The 22400-nt window shown below is 42.1% G+C and overlaps 1 protein-coding gene across 1 annotated transcript in view; it reads right to left on the minus strand.

The window, feature by feature from the left end:
- PITX3 (paired like homeodomain 3) overlaps window positions 1-22400 on the minus strand; it is a 77789-nt gene that overhangs the window by 45329 nt on the left and 10060 nt on the right. The gene's annotated exons all lie outside the window — the stretch shown is intronic.

Below are 22400 nucleotides of genomic sequence, written 5' to 3' on the forward strand. Positions count from 1 at the left end.
TACATACAAGCATTATACAAGCCAAAATGGCTTGTAATGGCAGGTACATGTGGCAACGAATCTAACAAATCCAAACAAATTTTCATTACATATGTAATTCTTGTCCGTTAGCTTAGTCTGGAGATCGCCCTTGATTTGAACAAATGCACGAAACACACAATTTTCGCTAAAAATAAAGTTTGTATGAACACAAATGCTAGTCTCCAATGTACTGCCAAGTCTGAGCATGGTTTCTTGGCTGGAAACTCACTCAGAACCTTGGGCCTCACTGGTGTAAAAATCATAGATTTTGTAGAGAAGCCGCCATTTACAGCACTCTGGGTGAGCAAGACCTCTAGTTTTATAGGTGACATTCAGACATATTCAGAAATAGCACCGTTATGAGCAAAATATAATGGAGATCTGAAGATGCGGCTGTGTCTTTATCAAATGGCAGTTAGCACCTCACTGAAGCATCCAGTTCACATTTTGTTGCCATCATTCTAGTCAACTTCCAACTTTCCACCTTCACTACAACAAAGTTGTGCAGCATATACAGATGTCTTATAAATCTCAGTTGTACTTGTAAGTACTCTAGGCAACAAAGTAAATACGAAGTTGAAATGGCCCTTTGCAGCCATTGCTGGGGCCACCTCTGTCGATAGAAAGCTATTAAGAGCATTTAGTAAAATTTATACGGATTACAAGATCTACTATTGTTTCTCAAAAACTTCATCAAGTGTGTAAAGACAGTAGTAGCCAATATAAAGGGTGTAGATTATGAATACATTACTCCTTGTGGATGATGTAAGGACCCACTTGGTGCATAAGGCCCTCTCCTGCAGCAGGGGAAGTTGCATAGACATACGCTGACTACAGTGAGTCCACTTCCTGCACCCTATCAGCTTCCTACTTATTTTAATTACCTGGACATAAATTGGGACAGAGGGACTAGTTCTGCAAGGGGATTCAGGTTTTTGAACCTGTTAAATGACACCTTTATGTCATAAACGGTACAAGCACAAACTAGAAAGAATTCTTGTCTGGATCTTGTTATAAGAATTCTCGTCTGGATCTTGTTTATGTTGATCTTTTGTCGAACGTTCAAGTGGGGGAGCACTTGGGTAATAGTGATCACAATATGGTGTCTTTTGAAAAAGACTCAAATAAATTTCACAAGGGAAATACTAAAACATATAATTTTAAAAAGACCAATTTCAGTAAGATAAGGGCAGCTTTACAACATATTAACTGGCATAAACTCTTTAGTGAAAAAAAACACTGAGGAAAAATTGAATATCTTCAAACAAATATTAGAAAGATACACTTCTCAGTATATACCATTGGGTAATAAATACAAAAGAAGCAGATTAAAACTAACGTGGCTTTGTGGGGAAGTAAACCAAGAAATTAAAAATAAGAAAATGGCTTTTAAAGCATTTAAATCAGAAAAATCAGAGGCATCCTATATAAGATATAAGGGAGCCAATAATGCAAACAAAAAGGTGATCAGATAGGCTAAACTAGAAAATGAGAAAGTTATAGCCAAAGAGAGCAAAACCAACCCCCCAAAAATCTTTAAATACATAAATTAAAAAAAAACAGAGATGGGTGTGTTAGTTAACGAGGACCAGAGAAAAGCAGAAACTTTAAATAACTATATTTCCTCAGTACATTAAGGAGGAACCTATGGCAATGGATATGCAAATAACTACTGCAAAAAACTTGCAAACAAATTGTGATCAGGACAAGATGCTGTAGCAACTAAATAAAGTTAATGTCAACAAAGCTCCGGGGCCTGAGGGTATCCACCCATGAGTACTTAAGGAGTTAAAAAATAAGTGAACCTTTGTTTTTAATCTTCCGGGATTCTTTTCTTTCAGGAATTGTACCAGAGGATTGGAGGAAGGCAGATGTGGTTCCTATATTCAAAAAGAGTTCAAACTCTTTGTCTGGAAACTATAGATCTGTGAGCTTAACTTCTGTGGCTGGGAAAGTATTTGAAGGGTTATTAAGAGATAATATTCAGAAATTCGTTGGGAAGAACAGTGTTATTAGCAAAAATCAGCATGGTTTTATGAAACATAGGTCATGTCAAACTAACGTAATTGCATTCTATGAAGAGGTTAGTAGAAGTGTAGATAAAGGTGTTGCAGTGGATGTAATCTACTTGGATTTTGCCAAGGTATTTGACACGGTTCCACACACAGTTTCAAACTGAAAGAAATTGGTCTAGATGCAAATTCGTGTCCTTGCGTAGAACATTGGCTTAGTGATAGAGTGCAGAGAGTTGTCATAAATGGTACATTTTCAAGCTGGACAAAAGTGGTAACTAGTGTCCCTCTGTGACCAATTTTATTCATCATATTTATAAATGATCTTTTAATAGACATTGAAAGTCATGTTTCTGTGTTTGCAGATGACACTAAACTCTGTAAAGTAATACAATGTGAGCAGGAAATGACTGCAGAGGGATTTAGATAGACTCCCCCAGTGGGAAAACAAATGGCAGATGAAATGAAATGTAGATAAATGCAAAGTTATGTACTTCTGGGTAAGGAGTGCACAAGCAACTTACACCCAACAAATGAGAATGATTTGGGAATTGTTATAGACAACACACTAGGAAACAATGTGCAATGTCAGTTAGCAGTTGCTCAGGCCAGTAAGGTATTGTCATGTATAAAAAAAGGGGCATGATAAAAATATAATTTATAAATCAATGGTAAGACCGGACCTTGAATATGCTGTGCAATTTGGGGCACCTATTCTAAAGAAGGATATTATAGCACTGGAAAAGGTGCAGAGGGGGCTACAAAATTAGTGAAAGGAATGGAACACTTTAGTTAAGAAGAAAGTTTAACTAATTTAAATCTGTTCAATTTAGAAAAACAGCACCTCAGAGGGGATATGATAGCATTATATAAATATATTCAGGGCCAATACAAACCATTGTCTGGAAACCTATTCGTAAACAGGACTATGCATGGGACACTTGGTCACGTATTTAGACTGGAAGAAAAGTTAGTCTAAGGACACTAAGGATGTGGAATTATCTGCATGCCAAGGTAGTTTTATCAGTGTCTGTACAGACATTTACACAGCAATTATATCCCTGAATAATTTTCAAGGATATAATTTTTAAATTAGGGGAAACAGCTTTTTGATCCAAGGTGAAATCTGACTGCCATTGTGGGGTCAAGAAGGATTTTTTTCCCTAGTTTGTTGCAATTAACAGAACTTGATGGGCACATGTCTTTTTTCAGCCTATATAACTATGTAGCTATGTCACATGGTTAGGTGCTTTTTTGTAGTAACATGTTGCAGTCAGTAGCTGGCTGCTTGTGAGGAAAAAGGTTACAGATATACTGCATAGTCACGGTAACCCTTTAAGGCTGAGGACTCATGGGGATATGTTTGATTTTGGGATGGGGCACTGGTAGTTTTTTGGAGAAACGCCTTACCTGCCTGCCCAGTCCTTTATGTCTAAGTAATCCTGTGCTCAAAGCGACATCGGGACCCTGAACGATAGCATCAGAAACTTCTTCCAACGGGATGACCGGGAAACCCCATCTGGTCTGCCGGAACCAGATTCCCATGAACTAGCCGGCTATGGTTGGCTCTACAGGCCAGGAAACACTCAATGCGCCTGACGGGGACCTAGCCGCAAATTCATGGAACTATGTGGCGTCTAAGAACCGTGGCGATGCCCGCCAACCATTGCAGCATCGCTACAGACACACTTTGCCCCCCCATGTTGATCTTTTGAGGTTGCATTAAGCTTGTGGTGGTTACAGAGAGGGAACCATGGTTTGATTACCAATCTTCAGGACCAGGGTTTACCCAGCCGTAGCTATGGATCGCTGGCCAGGCTTCCGCACAGACTATTTCCAGGGAAGTTTCTGACGCTATCGTTCAGGGTCCTGACATCGGATCGTGTTGCTTTTTGGATCATAATATCTTCGGACTCTGAGCTCTCCATTGGTACTCCAGGATTGACGCTGCTCCCTTGGGATCACCCTGAAATAATGACTCTTTGTTGGGTGGGCATTGCTGGCCATAGAACTGCATGGAGGCGCCGGGCTGTCTGGTAGTTGATGGGATTAAACACCTAATCCTATCATGTATGTGTGTATAAATATCTGTGCTGTCTTCAATAAACTAAGTTCTGTTTTACCCCTACACTAAGTCTTGGCTAGTGCTTGGGGGTCATGAAGGGTTAAACCCTTGAGCAATTAAGCTTTCAGCGGCAAGGAAGATCTCTATGGCAGAGCTACTCAGTCTGAGTAAATGTCTCCATCGCAGTCATGAAGGAAAACCCTCCGAGGTGGTTACAGAAGAGTGCTCATTTGGAAGCCCTGGTTTTATCACCAATCTTTAGGATTGTGGCTTACCTAGCCACGGCTATGAAACTATGGCCTGGCTAACGCGCGGACTATTCCCGGGGAAGTTTTCGACGCTGTCGCTCAGGATCTTAACTCCAGATTATGTAGCTTTTTGGAACATAACATCCTCGAACCCTGAGCTCTCCATTAGTACCCGAGATTGACGCTACTCCCTCAGGAACACCCCAAAGTATTGACTATTTGACAAATTGGCATTGCTGGCCATAGAACTAAATATGGGCGCCAGACTCTGGCTGGGTATTGTTTGGTTGATATGATTATGCTCCTTATCTGAAACAGTTTTTTATAAAAGGCTGTGTGTTTTCTTAAACAGTTCCTGTTGTCACCTCAATATTAGTGTTGTCTGATGTTTGGAGTAGGCTCAGGGGCAGCCTAAGGTCTGGGGGACAAGTCTAGTCAAGTGGCCCATTGCGCCACCAAAGCGGCTGCGAGCAACATTGAAAGCGGCCGTCATGCGGCAGTCACTCCACCGGCGCCTAATGAAATTAAAGAGGCGCTCAATGGCCGTGCCTCAGCTCTTCCTCCCACCCCTTTAAAGACGTGGTACGAAGAGCTGAGGCATGGCCATTGGGCCTGATTGCCGCACGACGCAGGGGCACACCTAGAGCATTTGGCACCTGTGGCGGATCCTGTATGTGGCACCTCCCACACACACACACTTGAAAACTGCATAGTTTATATAGTTAGGCAAACATTGACAGGGGTACAGCATAACTGTTATCATTATATACTGAGGAAGACATTGACGGTGGTACAGCATAACTGTTATCATTATATACTGAGTAAGACATTGATGGGGGTATAGCATAACACCTATCACTATATACTGAGGCAGACATAGATGGTGGTACAGCATAACTGCTATCATTATATACTGAGGCACACATTGACTGTGGTACAGCATAACGTTTATCATACAACGAGGCAAACTTTAACGGTGGTACAGCATAACATCTATCATTATACACTGAGGCAAACATTGACGGTGGTATAAGATAACTGTTATCTTTATATACTAAGGCAGACATTGACGGTGGTACAGGTTAACTGTTATCATTATATACTGAGACACGCACCAACAGTGGTACAGCATAACATCTATCACTATATACTGACACTGTCACTGTTACGCTGGAGTATTAAGGAAGGTCGTCCCCGCAGAAGTTCTTCTGCCAAAACTACTGCTACTGAGAGAGGAGTTCCCGGCAGCAGCAGCCCAGGACTTAGATGATCCCAACAGTGGACAACCTCCCACCAGCTGGAGATAGGTACCGAGCGGCAGCAGCGGCAAGGCGCAGCACGAGACAGGAGCACAATGCGGGTAGTCAGCCAAGCCAGGGGTCAGATACACAGAGCGGGTAGTCAGCCGAGCCAGGGGTCCGATACACAGAGCGGGTAGTCAGCCAAGCCAGGGGTTCGATACACAGAGCGGGTAGTCAGACCGCTTCTGCATAGACTACTGTAGGCTTAATGACAAGACCACGACTGATGCCTACCCCATGAGCTATTATAATATGAGCTATTAGACTGATCTGTGCAAGGGCAATTGGCAGATCCCCCTGGCCACGGAAGCAATTCCGAAGTCGGCATTCATCATCCCCTTCGGCTTGTATGAGTTTAAGGTTATGCTGTTCGGGATGAAGAATGCACCGGAGACCTTTCAGCTCACGATAGATTACCTCCTCGGTGGCCTCCAGGATTATGCCTGTGCATACCTAGATGACATTGTGATTGATCTATAGCAACACTTGGGACGAACACCTCACTAACCTGGGGGTTTTGTTAGACCATATCAAGGCTGCAGGTCTAGCCCTGATACCCAACAAGGGCACTATAGGGGTTTCTGAGGTGTCTTATCTGGGCCACCGGACGGGCAGCGGGTAACAATGGCCCAAACCTGCAAAGGTAGAGGTAGTCGCCAACTGCCCCACCCCTAAAACCAAGACACAGGTCTTAGCCTTTCTGGGTACAGCCGGTTACTACCCCTAAACCCCTGACTGACCTGACCAAAAAAAATTACCCCGACAGGTCCTGTGGTCTCCAGAGTGCGAAGCAACCTTCCAATGGTTAAAGATGCCTTCATCTCCACAGTACTAGCCGCTCCTGACCCATCCAAACGATTTTGTCTTCACACAGATGCCTCCACATTCAGATTGGGAGCAGTTTTAAGTCCAGTGGGAACCGACGGCAGTGAGCACCCTGTAGCCTACATCACCCGAAAGCTGCTACCCAGGGAAGTAGGGTATGCAGCTGTCGGAAAAGAATGTCTAGTGGTTGTGTGGGCTCTAAAGAAACTTCAACCGTACCTATATGGACAATCGTTTACAGTACTCATGGACCACAGCTCACTTATCTGGCTTAACAGAGTCTCCAGGGACAATGGAGTCTAGCCCTGCAACCCTACATTTTCGTGGTCCAGTATCGGCCGGGAAAACAGAACCCGAATGCGGATGGGCTTTCTTGACAAACTGATTTAATAACTATCTATGTGGTTTACACATACCCTTTTGCCGGGTCCTGGCCATAATCCTCTGGAACTGTTTCTCGGCTAGGAACCGAGCACTTCCCCGCTGACCTTAACCCCTTATAACCTGGACACCACTGACCCCACCAGGGCTGGGTGGTTCGGAGAGGGAGCCTCCTATGGAATCACAGTTTTTATGACTTCCAGGAGAGTGGGGTTCAGCTGGTGCGGTCATAGAGCGCAGCGCCCGGCTGTATGGCGGTCCGTCCCGGGGGAAGCTTTAAACTGCTACAGCTCGGTACTCTGAGATCGCTGCCGCTCCCTCGAGATCACCCCAAAAACAGCGGTTTGGAGTTATACGGACATTGCTGAGCTTGGTCGCCTGAGTATGGAGCCAGGCTATCTGATCAGGGTATTGTTATGTTAACCCCTTCAATCCCAGGGGTTTTTGGTACCTCAAAGCCCGGAGCAATTTTGCCATTTTTTATGTCGGGTCAGCGATGATTCTCTTTTCCTGTGAATAATGTACCCATGTAAACTATATATTGTTTTTTCAAGGAGAGATAGAGCTTTCTTTTGATACCATACTTGGATGATTAGCTGAAAATTTTGAATGAGAAATTTAGTAAAAACTAGCGAAAATTAGAAAAAAACACAACTTTTTTTTTTAATTTTCCCTCTGAATCCTCACAAAATTAGGTAAAGTGATGGAAAATCCCCTCCAAGTTTATCAATTCAGGTGTCCTGCTTTCAGAAATACCTAATTTATATAGATTTTCCATACTTTCCCAGCACCAGGGAGCATACTATAAGGTGTACATTTTTTGTATGGGCTTAACGGGTTTGGGGGTTGTGAACGGGGGCAGGAGGGTTATACTGGCTAGATGTTATGCTAAGGCAATGGGATGTAAGGTTTTTTTTTATTATTATTATCTTTTTTTATATATTTTTTTTAAAAAAAATTATTTTATTTTTTTGTATTTTATATATATATATATATATATTTTTTTTTTTTTACACAAAAATGGTTAGAGGTCCTCTTAGGGACCTCCTGAACATGCCAGTGATGTCACAATGACATCACAGCTCACATTATTTTTATTATTTATATTATTATTTTAATGATTTTTTATTATTATTTTTTAAATGAATTAACGGTTTTTTTTTCCTTCACTGTTTCAGGACGGGAGGGGGAGTGAGAGACATTGTTTCTGTGATCTCTATGCAGGTCCTCACAGACGTGCATAGAGATCGCAGCGCCTGTGCCTCAATGATGCAACCCGGAAGGGAATGCCCGATCACGCGATCAGGCAGTTTGAAATGTAACAGCTTTCCGGGTTTCATGCCGGAAGCTGTTACAGCAGATCGGACAGCAGAAAGCCAGCGATGCCGGCTTCTGCTGTCAGTGGGGAGTCCAAAGGACGTCCAGGGCTGGACGTGCCGGTACGTCCATAGGGGATTGAAGGGATTAATGTGATTATGTCCTTTCAGTGGTGTATAACAGGCTGTGTGTTTTTCAATAAACTGTTGTTTGTTGAGGGACCCGCTCATTGTCCTTTTCAGGACAATTATAGCACCGTATTTGTCTACATCTCAGCGGGTTATGGTGCTACTACACGATCCCTTCCTCGCTTCTAGCGCTGGAAGCGGTAAACCCTTGCAGAAAACAATGAACAGCTGACATGTGTTTCCAGTCGGGGTACAGGTCGTTCCCGTCACAGGAATCAAATAAATGTATTGTTGTATTATTAGATTATGATTATTAGCCAACTTTTGATGGAAGCACCCTTAACTTCCAAGTCAGTCCTGTTCTTTTTTATTTATTTAACTCTTTCAATGCTGATGTTCCATAAGAGCACAGCATTGACTGATATTTAGTCCCCAGAAGCTTGTGGGGACAAATATTAACCCCTGTCATATACAAACGCAGCACTGAAGGGGTTAACGCTGCACAATCCCTCTTAAAGGAGCCTTAAGGTTCCAGGGGAGGGTGGGGGCTGGTCTCTCGGTGGAGACCGAAGAAACTTTCAGCCCTGTCCCTGAAGCTGCCTAAACCAGCGATTGCAGGGAAGATCCACTTTGCTCCTGTAGGAGGATTGTGGCAATGTGGGGGCATTTTTTTTGCCTGACGTACCAGGTACGTCACAGAACCAGTGAGCCCACTTGTGCATGACGTACCCGGTGCGAAGAGGTTAAAGGACATTGTTCCAGAAGACTTGTGGTTTGTTCAGATGCAACTTTGCAGTCCTAAGCATTTTTCCACTTTTGAATAATCTTTCTCACTGTAGAATGATGGACTTTAAATTGTTTGGAAATTGACTTATAACCCTTTCAAGATTGATGGGCAGCAATAATTGCTTTTCTAAGATCACTGCTAATGTCTTTCCTCCTTGGCATTTTGTTAACACACACCTGAATGCTCCAGACCAGCAAACTACTGAAACCTTTTATACAGGTGATCACACCTTGTTGATGAAGAATTAATCAAGCATATTTGCATATAGCACCTCTACTTAGCATCTTCATTCCTATTGAAGCAGTAAGAAAGTACTACGTTTTTCATACATGACTTCTCAATTTTGGCTTTAATTTTGCTTACTAAATCATGACACTGTGTAATATGTCATGTGTTGTTCATCTGAGGTTAAATGTACCTTTCTTTTAGACTTGCTAAGGAACCAATGGTCCTGATAAAGCCATAGAATTTAAAGAGAGTGTACTTTCTTTTCCACACAAGTGTATACACTTCTTGTATACGCACATATAGCAAAATTGTTTGTTGGATATAGTATAAGGTCACCTTACCCCATGCCCCGCTCAGTAGTCTGCATTAGAAAGCAAAAAACCCCAAACAAAATAACCCAAAATGCTGCCATGGAAAATAGCCAGGAAAAGAAAATTACAATGGGTAATACCAAAGCTGAACAGAAACACACGGGAGGAAAATACTGCAGAATGATAACCTTTCTTAGTAAGTTTTATCCTGTAATCCATGAACCATTTTAGTAGCCCTTCTCTGAACTTTCTCCAACTATATTCTTATTGAGATAAGGTCTCCAGTACTGTACAAAATACTACAAGTGAGGTCTCACCAGTGCTCTGTATAACATAAGCACTTCCCACTTTCTACTGCTAATGCCTCTCCCTACAACCAAGCATTCCGCTAGCATTTCCTGCTGCTCTATTGAATTGTCTACCTACAATGTGTCTTGCAGCAGCAGGGACACATCCCTGCCACTACACGGGAGATCAGGCTGTCATTTGACAGCCTGGACTCCCCCTGTCCAGCAGAAGCCGATCGCATGTAACAGTTGCCGGCACAAACGCATTCCCTTCCGGGTCGCGTCACTGCTGACATCACCCGGAAGGTAATCGGAGGACAGGATACTGTGATCTCTATGCAAGTCTGTGGGGACTCTCCTCACATGCTGAAACACGAATCAGCAAACAATAAAAAATAAAAAAAATCACTAAAATAACACAATAAATCATTGTGACATCACTGGCATTAATAACATGTTCAAGAGGTCCCTAAGAGGACCTCTAACCATACTGCACTGATATTTTTTAAAAAAAAAAATACAATAAAAAAATATAAAGAAAATATTAAAAAGATAATAATAAATAAAGAAAAAACCCTTACACCCCATTACCCTAACACACTATCACAACCCCCAAACCCGTTAAGCCATAAGTATAAAAAATACTATAAATAATAAATCCCTAGAAACTTTTGATTTGAAGGGATCGCAGAGGCTACCTTTTCTGCCACAGCTGTTGGATATACCTGTCTTGTCTGATGTTATATCTGTCCAGAAGTGTGCAAAATCCCACAATCGTGCACCTAACTGGGTTCACCAGAGCCGGCACACCTTCAGAAATGTTTGGTATTTCCTCTGGATGAAATCCCCTAGGTAGGAAAGTGTTTGGATACACAACCTTAGAGTAAATCTGTATATATACTTGCATAAAATGTGGTTTAGACCTCTCTTTTAGCCCTGTAAATTGAGACACAGAGAGTGCCATAGTGTAACCCATAAATGCAGTTATGATTGTAATGGGGTATAGAATAGACTCACATGAGATAGAGCCGTGAATAGGCTCTATATAAGCAGCTCCGGGTGCCCACTTGGGGTGTAAACGAAAGGATGCCTTCCTTCTGAACCCACTCCAGGTAGTAAAAGGATCCACACAGTTCTTTTCCTTCTGGATTCTTTTATTATTAAAATAAGGAAAACTAGGTATAAAAACCTATATTTCCCCAAATATAAAAAGTATATTTAAAAACACAAAGTGTTTTGACTTTGTCTTTTTCAAGTGTGACACGGCTATATCTCATGTGAGTCTATTCTATATTGTTTGGGTTTGTTTCCTGCTGTCTGGCATGCCTTCCAAGATGAGCCTCTGGAGAACTCACATAAGATCTTCTGTCACCCCATCTGGCTGATCTTCTTCTAGGAGTTCTTTCTTGGGGTAGAAAGGCCTTTCTGCCTTCCACCACCCTTTTCACTGCCTTTTCCAGGGCTCTACCATAAAGGAGATTACCTTGAAGTGGGAGGAAGATGAGGTTTTGTTTCGATGCCAAATCCACACCCCAAGAACTGAGCCATAAGGATCCCAGGGCAGCCATCGCTCTGGTGGTAACTTTAAAAATATCTATAGAAGCCTCAGTGATTTTGAAAAATTTCATAGAGTGCAAAAGATGGGACCTGCTAACCCCTTTATCATTACCCTCTTCAAGGTTTGGGCTTACCCAAATCCTAAAGACAGAGATGTCAAGGCTACAGCAGGGTGACATCCAGTCCCCAGTGCCAAATAGAGCTTGGATAAGGATGAGTCCAATCTCTTGTCCATCAGGTCTGTGCTGTCTAGAGGAAAGGCAGTCCTACGAGCCAGGCAGAAAATAGCCACATCCACTTGCTAGAACTTTGAATCGATGGAGTTCACAGGGTATAGTCTGTTCACCTTGTTCCTGATTTAAAATTTCTTTTTAGGTTTAGACCACTCTAAAATCATCAAGTCCTTTACCAGTTCATGCAAAGGAGAAATAAACCTCCCTGGATTGGAGATCCTCAAAATATCTGTCAGACTCAGCATGTGCTCTTTCGGATTCCTGGATGTTGAGGGTAGGTCTGACAAGAGAAATAAGCTTCCCAACAGCCACAATAGGGGCAGCATCCTCATCTAATGACCCATAGGCCCCCTCCTCAAACATCAGGTCCTGCATGGCCTCATCCTCTTGAACCAGAGAGGAGTGCCAAGGTCTTTTAAAGGCTTGGGAAGCGGCCGAAAAAAAATTGCTTGCTTGACCCCATTCCTGTGGTCCAAAGACGTAGGTGGCCTCTCCTTGCATAGTGTTTTTCCATTCTAGAGCCCTGTTGTGGCAGGTAGTACATGAGGCAGACTTCTCTTTTCTTTTGCTTGGGAGAGCTGAGATCGGTAAATGAGAAGAAGGAAAAAGGGAAGAAACAAATACACAAATTGTTTTTAATACTTCCCCTTTAAGACCCTGTCATCACTCCAAGCCAAAGAGGTGGATTGATATCCAGAATACATACCATGCCCTGAGAGCAGAGTAGGGGGGCAAATATAAAAAGCTACATGCACTATATATATATATATATATATATATATATATATATATATATATATATATATATATATATATATATATATATTTATTTATATATATCTATATGCATTAGACATGCATTTTAAACTACATAATTATTACTTACTCTTTGAAGTAAAGACTTTCATTGAAATATGATTTAAAAATAACAGCTGAACTGGCAGTTATTTTTCATTCTTTAATATTATACCCTACTGGCAATATATATAAATATTAGACCGTGCTGCCGATATATATAAATATAAGACCCTGCTGCCGATATACATTAATATATTAGACCCTGCTGCCAATATATATAAATATTCGTCCATGCTGCTGATATATATAAATATTATACCCTGCTGCCGATATATAAATATTAGCCCCTGCAGCCAATATATATAAATATTAGTCCCTGCTGCCAATATATATCAGAAGCAGTGGTAAGCGTTATAATGGGGCATAAGGCTTTTCTGGAAGCAGAGTGCCCCATGATATTCTTTTTAACCCCCTTTATGCCACTCTGCCTACAGAAATGCCTTTTAACCCCCTATATGCCACTCTGCCTCCAGAAATGCCTTTTAACCCCCTATATGCCACTCTGCCTCCAGAAATGCCTTATACCCCTATATGCAACTCTCTCCCTTAATATGCCTTTTAACCCCCTATATGCCAGAGTAGCATATAGGGTATAAGGCATTTCTGGAGGCAGAGTGGCATATAGGGGGTATAAGGCATAGACAGCTGCACAGTTGGCCCCCAGACCAGGGAAATCAGCAAGAGAGGTAAGGGAGAGAGTGAATGAATGAAGTTAGTAAGTTAGCAGTAAGTTAGTGTTTAGGGGCAGAAATTGCACAGGCATGCTAATTAGGGGGGCAGAGGTGGCACAGGCAGGCTGATTAGGGGGGCAGAGGTGGCACAGACAGGCTGTTTCAGGGGCAGGGTTGGCACACACAGGCTGTTTCAGGGGCATACTTTGCACATGCAGGCTGCTTTAGGGGCAGAGTTGGCACAGTTAGGCTGCTTTAGGGGCAGAGGTGACGCAGTTAGGCTGTTTTAGGGGCAGAGGTGGTACAGTTAGGCAGCTTTAGGGGCAGATGTGGCACAGTTAGGCTGCTTTAGAGGCAGAGGTGGCACAGTTTGGCTGCTTCAGGGGCAGAGCGGGCACAGCAAGGCAGGCTGCTTCAGCAGCAGAGGTGGCACAGCAAGGCAGGCTGCTTCAGCGGCAGAGGTGGCACAGGCAGGCTGTTTCAGGGCACAGACATGCTGCTTCATGGGCAGCGGTGGAACAGGTAGACTGTTTTAGGGGGGCGGAGGCACAGGCAGACTATTTCAGGGGCAGCGGTGGCACAGGCAGGCTGTTTTAGGGGCAGAGGCCTACCATGTCAATTTCTGGCTTAGTATATAAAAATAGGTGTTATGCTGCACTACCATCAATGTCTGGGTCAGTGTATAGTAGTAGGAATTGTACTGTACCAAATCTATTCAGTAAATGTTATTTATTTAAACTTATTTAATTTATTTATGGGTTAATAATTTATTTTTCCAGATTTATATTTTTTTCCAGTTGACATACAGATGAAAATTTGTGAAATAAATATTGTGCCCATCATTTTTTTGTGTGTGGGGGGGGCGACATACAGGAGCTGCCCCAGGTGCCAAATACTCTAGGTATGCCCCTGCTTACTCATACTCTCTAATGCACACTCCATCTCACCCCACTTACATCCATGCTCAAACACAATTACACATCCATGCTCACACACACATAAGTACGCATTGATGCTTACACACACACATAAGTACACATCCTGTCACGGCCTTATCTCCGTCCCTGTTACTGGTCCCTCGGTGGTCGGGAATGAAGTCCTGGCAGCAGTGCGTTTATCGCATTCATGGGCGCATATATACTCACTCCCCGCAGCACTCCTGGGGACAGGGAGAATCTGCAATGCTACCACACGGCGTCTATTGCAAGTACCGGCGTTGTCCTTTTCCAAGATGGTGCCATCTCCCTCACGTAAACTCAGACGTCCCATCAAGAGACGGAGCTCCTGTAATCACCATGCTGACCAGTATAAAAGCACCTCTCAGATGTTCAGAATGGTTTTGTGTCCTCTGGAGCTTCCCCATCTCTGTTCCCTTGGCCTTTGTATCTTAAGATTACCCGGTACCTGGCCTTTGCTAGCCCCTCACCTGTCTCTCATCTCCTGATCTGATCTACCGTTGTCCAGCTTACTATTCTAAGTAACAGTGACAGAGTTTCTCTAGTCCCAGGTGGCACACCAGTTGCAGTTCAACTTTGGCTGTTTAGCTAATCAGGTGAACACCCTTATTATCATTGGTGATCCAGAGAGGAACTCCTGCATTCACACATTTTCTAGCAATCTTGCATATCGGACTCCTCACTTGATTGCTAACATGACACATCCATGCTCACACACACATACACACAAGTCCATGCTCACATACAAGAACACATCCACACCTACACATCCATGCTCACATGCACACAAGTACACACCTAAGAAGAGATAGGTGGGACAGAGACCCGACATTGGGACTGTCCCGCCTAAATCAGGACAGTTGGGGGGCATGCCAATGCGCTTTTGAAGGAAAATTTGTTAGGTTCACAATTGTTCCAAGCTTTCTTCAATAGTAGATAATGGTTTGCTGGAGTCCCAGAGCCTTGTAATTGGCTTTATCACCCTTTCAAAACAGATAGATGTCAATGACAATGTTTCTCATTTGTTCCTTAGATTGAGAGCTTTTTGAGACCTTTTATCCTACTTCACTTTGCAGGACAGGCTTTAATACAATTTAATACCTATTTAATTGAAGTGAACAGGGCTGGCAGTTATCATGTATGATTGCATCTCGTGAAATTGAACTAATTTATCAATTAGATTTGGTTAATTGATTTAGTAACTAAGGGGGCAATTACTAAAATTAAAATACTGAAATATTTAAATATGCAAAAATAGAAGAAAACAGGAATGGGCAAATACTTTCTCAAAGGACTGTAGAAGTGTAAATCAACTCAGATCGTGATTGCATGATACCTAGTAATCCTTACATTAAGGCTTAGCATACACTCAACTTGGCCATGATTCAGAAACTATAAAATATGTCAGTTAGTATACAAAAATACACCACAATGCATGCTGTCATAAAAGCGAAATCAATGTAATTTTTTTTCATTGTCTAGTTTACCTGCCCCATATGTTCTATCTATCTATAGTGCACTCATCTGTTTGTTCGTTTTACAAAAAAAACAGTGCATCACATGTTCTCCTGGCACTCAAAGAGTAAATACCATACAGGACTTACTCTTAGCTTTACTGGATAGATTGTCTGCTAAAATGGAAACAGGCTTTCAGGTTCATTTATATGCTGTGTCCATATTCATATAATTGGATGCCAAAGCTTTGAAGCAAAAAGGCTGCCCACAACAGTAAAATCAGAGAATCAGCAATGCATAGCATGTATGTAGAAGAAAATTATGTTGCAGGTCCTTCTTTTCCTTTACTTTTAAACGCCTTTGCATGAAGTCCAGAGACCGCCTGTGAAACTGTCACAGCTTTTTTAAACACTGCCTCTGGAATTATGCACTCTCTCATACAGAATTAATTCTTTGGATTAAGTCTTGATTAAGATGTGTGTCAATTTGCTGTCTCAGAATATATTAAGAGACTTTCTTCTGGAGGTGGCAGATGGAATTTCTGCCTAATGTTTGCAGATGATAATTTCACCTCTTCTGCAGCCATTTGCATATGATTGTGTCTGACAAGCCCAATTCCTTTTCTTTCAAGACTGGGTTGTGGTCTAGATTTAAGGTGGAAAGAAAATGTCTTCCATTCTACTACTACTAAGTGCGCATGATATGCTGCCCCTTTAGAATAATTAAAACAGCTTTATTTACTTGTCGAGATGAACAAGAAAACAATGTGAAATGTTAAACTAAAAAATATTTCCATTCTTTCAATGTAACATTAAAAACAGACTACAATGTGATCTTCTAGTAAGATTGTTTTGATGTTGGTTTAAATTAGATGTACCATATTTGCTGGATTATAAAACAAGGTTTTTTTCAGAGCAAATGCATATTCATGGTTGTCTTCTAATCAGAACTCAAATAGAGATCTGACTACAAGACAAAGATCCAAATCCCCTGCAGCGCTGCAGGGGACCTGGATCCTCCTCTCTGGCAGCCTCTGCTGCTGCCAGCACTTCCTCTGGGGGCTTCTATGACGTAGCGCTGGCATCACATGACCTTCCCGTGCTGTACCATAGAAGGGCTCGCAGCAGCAGAGGTTGTCTGTGTGCATCCCACAGCCTGTGAACGTTTGTGGGCTGTGCACAGACAACCTCCGCTGCTGCCGGCACTTCTGCCGGGGCTTCTATGGTGGAGCACTGGAAGGTCATGCGATACCAATGCTCAGTCATAGAAGTGCCGGCAGCAGCAGTGGAGGTCTGCATCGCCCCCAGAAAGTTTGAAGCACAAATGATAAGATATACATCAGCATTTATATACACACTTACATACAGATCTATATAACAAAGAGGGGGGGTAAAGGGATGCACTGGTAAGTCGGGGGGGGTTAAGACTGGCATGGGGGTTTCAATGGTTTTCTGGAGGCAGGGTGGCATATAGGGGTTAAAGGCCATATCAGGGAGGCAGAGTGGCATATTGGGGGTATAAGGCATGGGGGGAGTGGCAAATAGGGGGTTAAAAGGCATGCCAGGGAGGCATATAGGGGGTATAAGGCATTTCTGGGGGGGGCAGAGTGGCAAAACTTTTTTTTCCTATAGCGCACGGGTGGTATTTCTTTACTCACAAGATGTTGCTGATGTTAATTCATACCTATACAATGTGTATGGAAAAACACCCCAAAAATACTAAAGTGTTAAAATACCATCATTTGAATTACCCTGAGGTGTCTAGTTTTTAAAAAATATATGGTTTCAAGGTGGTGAATTGGTGTCTCAAATAGGACATGGGAGCAGGATGACTAGATGTCAAAATTCATTGTTGAAAAACTAAATTGCAAATGTCTCAAATGTGGCCTCTTAGCCCCCAAACAACCCAACATACAGTATGCATCGGTGGTATCACTATACTCAGAAGATGCTGTCAGTGACATATACCATTGGGGTATTAGTTTTAAGGTCAAGCTGCAGAGGCCACATTGCAATAAATAATACTACTACTACTGAAATTTATATCTTGAATATAATCAAACCATAAGGACCAGATATCGTTATATCTAGAAAGGTTTTGGTTTAAAGAATAGAAATATCTTTTCATATTTGCTTGAAACATAATTTGTTTAATAATCTCGGTCCAAGTAGGAGCTTCAAGATTGCGCCAAGATCGAGCAAGGCAGATCTTTATGGAAAGCAGTATATTGACTGCCAATATTTTACGTGAACTAGATGAAGAAGGTAGGCCCAGATGAAAGAGCCAAATATAGGAATATAGAGAAACTTTACATTTAAATATAAATGAAAGAAGTGTAAGGACTCGGGTCCATGGTCAGACGGCTACTACGACCCATAGCGCCCAAAGATGGAGTTTAGCAGTAGCGGAGTTGGACAGGGCCTGATGCAGGGCGACCGCACTCAACAGGGTGTCGAGCACCTAGGGTTGTGCAGCCACATACCAGCGCCCTGACATATCAGCGGATGTTATCCAGTTCAAAACAAAGTAATAACCTGCAGGCGCCCTGGAGCAGGTATGAGACATAACAGAACTTAGAAATGGGCAGGATGCTGCAGGCTGGGAGCGTGGAAGCTAAGCAAAGGATATAGCAGAAACATAGCAAGCAAGGGGGACAGAGCGAGCAAGATACAGAGAGAGCAAGGAGGACATAGCAAGGAACAGAGAGACCAAGCAAGAAACATAACCAGACAAGACATCCATAATACAGGGCACAAAAGGGAACACGACAGGACACCCCGCTGCCGGGGATACAAGACAAGACACCCCGCTTCCGGGGATACAAGACAGGACACCCCGCTGCCGGGGATACAAGACAGGACACCCCGCTGCCGGGGATACAAGACAGGACACCCCGCTGCCGGGGATACAGGTTACATGAGACTGACACACATAAATACATACAGGAACTAGCCTAGGACTATTTGATAACTATTGAAGATTCCGTCACATCTTATGGCCATAGTATGCTTAGCCCACCACTACGCCAAAGTACTCCAATGACGGTGGGTCCTAACGCTAATCCCTGCTGACAGTGATACTAAACAAACTAAACATGAAACCCAGACACATAGCAATGAGAGACATACCTGTAGACTGCACACTGGGACAAACGGAACACACAGGTGGGGCACACCTTATAAAGGAAACAGAGCTAAAGCAAAGAGCAAGACTGGAAGCAAGGAATCAGAGGTACAGGACAGAACATAGGGACATCCAGGAATGGAGTACTGCAAAGGCAGGAAAACCGTAGCAAGACTAGAGAAACTATAGCAAGGCAAGGTAAACTAAAGACGTGCGGCTCCGCAGCCCGGATGGGGCCTGACAAGAAGCTTAATTGTTTTGTGCTTAATATTCCCTAATTTGCGACGTGCCCACCAAATATGAAATTGTGATCCTATCTCGGAACCGCATCTCCAACATGTACTAGAATTTAAATTTGAAAATCTACTTCGAAGGGGGACAAAATACCATCGATGTAGAAGTTTAAAATACATCTCATGAAGATTTACTGAATGAACCGCTTTCCTAACCATTAACCATGTAGCTGTCCAGTTTTCCAGGGAAGGAGATATCACAATCATTTTGCCATTTCTGTATGGGAAGAGGTATTGTAGCCTCTTTTACAGTAACCAAATAAGATGTTATCCTTGAAATTAAGCTTTTTTATAATGTTTGTTAATAAATATATCGAGAACAGAAGGTGGATGGACTACCTGGGACCGCAAGAAATGTTTCAATCTGACATACGAAAATAGCTCATTATCATGAAGCCTGAACTTAGTCCGAATATCTGAGAAAGTCAGAACAGAGTCATTCATATTATTTAATCTCCAATTTGTTAAATCTATATTCTGGATATAGTGTTTTAACACCTTCAAAGGAGTAGAGACCGTAAAATCTGTTTTTGCTCCAAATAGTAACCTACATTTATAGCTAGTTTTTATATTGTCTTGTATAATAGGGTTCGTGAATTTTTGTTGTTTTAGTACAGAACTGTTAAGCCAAAAAAGATTTAACAGGTTCTGTTCTTTCGCCTGAACCCGTTCACAATGAAGCCAGCCTAAATTTTATCCTTTTTAATATCCCAATATAATACATGGGTAAACATTACTACTTCATGCAACATTCTTAGATCTGGGAGCCCAAGACCTAGCTGTCTGACGCTTCTTGTAATCATTTTCTGGTTAATTCTAGATTTTGCCAAACAAAGGAAAAAGATTATTTAGAAATTTTATCCAAAATACCCCCAGAGACGTGAAGTGGAATGATCCTAAAAATATATAGAATTTTAGGAATCAAGTAAGATTTTAACAAACTGATTCTACCGAGCCAAGAAAATTCCACTAATTTCATTCTTGCTATTTGAGAGACTAAGTCGTTCAGCAGGAAATCGTAATTACAGTATTTGCTCGATTATAAGACGACCCCCCCAAAATCTGAATATTAATTTATGAAAAAAAGAAAAAGCCTTAATATAAGATGACCCTATAGGAGTTTAAATGTCCATACAAGCAACTTTATTGGTTGCCTGCAAGGGCCTCCTCTGCCACCAACCAATGAAGTACACCTGTACTTCATTGGTTGATGGCAGACAAGCCCCCTGCTGGCGACCAATAGAGGAGCTCGTACAGACTTTTAAAATCCTGGCCCAGCAACCTGGCCAGCAGAGACCACTGGTCTCCCTGCTACAACAGTTAAAAGTCCGTACGAACAACTAATAAAGTCGCTTGTATTAACTGTTATAGCAGGGAGACCAGTGGTCTCTGCCGGCCAAGTTAACCCCTGGCGGCGAACCTACGGATTTCCGCTCCCGTTATCTCAGCAGCATTGCAGGGGTTAACGGGAGCAGAAATACGTAGGTCCACCGTCAGGAGTTAAAAAGACCGACCGAGTAAGCCTATTGGTCGCCTGCAGGGTCCTCCTCTGGCATCAACCAATTGGTTGATGCCAGACGAGCCCCTGATGACGACCAATAGGGTCGCTCGTACAGACTTTTAAAATCCTGGCCCAGCAACTTGGCTGGCAGAGACCACTGGTCTCCCTGCTACAACAGTTAAAAGTCTGTACGAACAACCAATAAAGTCGCCTGTACAGACCATTAACTATTATAGAAGGGAGACAAATGCAAAAGTCTAATATATATATTGAGGTCTTATTTAGTAGCTATGTGTGGTCGATTTTTTGCCTTTTGTTGTGTCAATCATTATAAATAAAGAAAAAAAGGGGAGAAGTAGAAAGAAGAAAAAAATGCACTAAATCTTTGCAAATAATGCTTATTTTTGAGCAGGAATAATATAGAAAATGATGTTGTATTATCCACTTTGCAATCAAGTGCCTAGTGCCTAAGTTTATCTCAGGGGTGTCCAAGCTGCGGCCCCCCAACTGCTGCAGGACTATATCTTGCATACTCATCAGCCAGCCCCTTAGCTGAAAGAGCATTATGGGAGATGTAGTCCTGCAGCAGCTGGAGGGCCGCAGCTTGGACACCCCTGGTTTATCTCTATTATCATTACCTACAAATCCCCTGAGATCACATGATCAAAGTTATCTTATCATCTTAAAAACAAAAAATGCTCTTTTTTTATATTCATTCTTTTAATTATATTTTCCTATGTACACAGATTTGATCTATATATGTGTATTTTCAATTTCTTAATGTTGTTCTTTTACTGTGTGTGTGTAACCATGTGACTATGATGTCATTTAGGTGCCAAATTTGAAAGCTTCCTACACTATTTATATGGTGGTCTTTAGAATACCTATTACACTTTGAAAAAGCCATTTTTTGGGCGAAACGCATTGTGTTTTATCAATTTTTGCTTTTATTATCTAATAAAGCTTTGGATTATTCTTAATCTTGGACCTCCATTTTTATTTTATTTTTAACTTGACTTGTATCCTGATTTTATCTCACTGGAGCTATTTCCTTGGTGGGGAAAATACCACCCATGCTGATGATGATAGAGCAACCTTTATTTGCTCTCACAAATGTGAGTACTTTTTCATTTCTTTGAAGCCTATCCCATTACCACAGTGTACACTAGGTATTGCATCATTTTTTGTTTCTACATATCCACTCTGAAAACCTGTGACCTAAGTATACCATCAGAAGAAGCCACACCCACAAGAACATCCCCACATGTGAGGAATATATATCGTTCTTTCTTCAGTTTACACTTCTCCATCCCCTGGTTATACTAGAACACCCTTACAGCCATCATACCCTTAGGCCACACCCATCTCAAAGATTCTATCTTCAAGCCAGATGGGAGAGATTCCTGTCACGGTTTGTATTGCTGCCTACACCTCCAGTCAAAGACTACTCCCAGCGCTAAAGCATTTTTTTGTACATGTACAGGCCCGTCTGAAGTTTGCCAATGAACATCTGAATGATTCAGTGGGCAAGTGGGCAAACATACAAAATCAGCAGGGGATCAAATATTTTTTTCTTTCACTGTATGTCACCGTCAAACACCCCAATATGTGTTCAGCAACATCTTCCGAGTACTTTGATACTACCCATGCAAGGGTTTGTCTGGTTGTTTGGGGCTAAAAGGCCACATTTAGGAAGTGCACTTTTTTCATTTTGGTCAGTCTGTGCCTACTCCCTATTTGGGACATCTTTGAACCTGGCCCCTCCAATTTACCCAATCAAACCATTCATTTTTTCAAAGCAGACACACCTTGGGTATTTGAAATGCAAGTATTTTAACTATT

Source organism: Spea bombifrons, chromosome 11 (assembly GCF_027358695.1).
Source record: "Spea bombifrons isolate aSpeBom1 chromosome 11, aSpeBom1.2.pri, whole genome shotgun sequence".
NCBI lineage: Eukaryota > Metazoa > Chordata > Amphibia > Anura > Pelobatidae > Spea > Spea bombifrons.